Raw genomic sequence first — 1,314 nt, forward strand, 5'->3', positions numbered from 1 at the left:
AACTCAGAAATCCGCCTGCCTCTGCCACCTGAGTGCTGGGATTAAAGGCGTGCGCCAACACGCCCGGCTAGGGGCTAGTTTTCTTAGGAGTGTTCCTCTGTATTGATGACACCTGCCTAGTCCACATGCATGTATAACCAAAGGAGATCATTAGGAAAGAGGGCTTGACCTGGAACTGGCAGTGAAAGTCCACATGAAAGGATCGAGAGGGGGTCATGTAGGGAGGGGAAAGTTAGATACCTTGAGGCAATGAGGAGAGGAAATGGTCATGGCATGGCCCTGGCCTAGGCAGGGAATTGAGTAAAAGGGTGGAGGGGATTCTTGAAGGCTCTAATGAAGCCAAGTAGATGGGGAACCTGGCCTGAATCGTGGACTGGCCCTGCCAGTGGGAACATGGGTCTCAGGAGATGGATTCCCGAGAGATGAGCTGTCTGCATGGGTGGTCCATCCCTCTGCATATGGACAATCCTCCCTCTTTGCAGACACAGCTGGATGGCATCTGTCTAGGGTAAACGACTCAGTAGGGAGTGAGGGGTATTGGGATGAACAAATATGAATACGCATGGCACAAGTTCTTTCTACCAAAATGGGGAAGTATTGCTTAGATCCAGCCCAGTGGGATCTTGGGGTCCCTAGGATAATCTCATGGTCTCCTGTTTGCTGGGGGCTGCTTTGCCTGTCATAAAGGTTAGGGTGGGGCACAGGAGGGCCACCAGACAGAAGCATGGCTGATTCACATTTGTCATGATTGCGTTTGTCAGGACCTATAGCCTGAGGCTTTGTCTGGGCACCCCCATGGGGTTAGGGGTGAGTCAGCGCCAGCTGTAGTATGCCCTACCATCGGGCTGCTACCCCTATGGTCTGCTGGAACCTGTCCACATTTCAGAGAGCAGCAATGACTTCATTGGTCACTCTTAACTAGAAAGCAGTCAAGACTTGTAACCCTAAATAAGGTCGGGGTGCTCTTGAAGTGACGGTCAAAACCCTGAGAGATTCCCAAAAGTCTTGGGACCTGACCTTACCCTTAAGTGCGTCATATCTTAAGTCCAGGAGAAGGGGGGTGGGGGAAGCGACCTCTGGGGAGGTGGGTGGGGGCGGGCCGCCAGGTCCCCGCCTGCTGCCCCGCCTCCTGGGATCGGGGACTTTTCTCCTCCGTGCGGGCAGGACTTGCTGCGTCCTGCGGCGCGGGAGCAGGCTGACTCGCACAGGCAAGATCGGGACTTGGGGTGGGGGGCACTCGGTTTCCACCCGCCAAAGGCTTGGGAGGCAAGGGACAGAGGTTGGGTTCTTGGCTGACTGTTTCTATCACTCAGG

Source organism: Mus pahari, chromosome 10 (assembly GCF_900095145.1).
Source record: "Mus pahari chromosome 10, PAHARI_EIJ_v1.1, whole genome shotgun sequence".
In the NCBI taxonomy this organism is placed as follows: domain Eukaryota; kingdom Metazoa; phylum Chordata; class Mammalia; order Rodentia; family Muridae; genus Mus; species Mus pahari.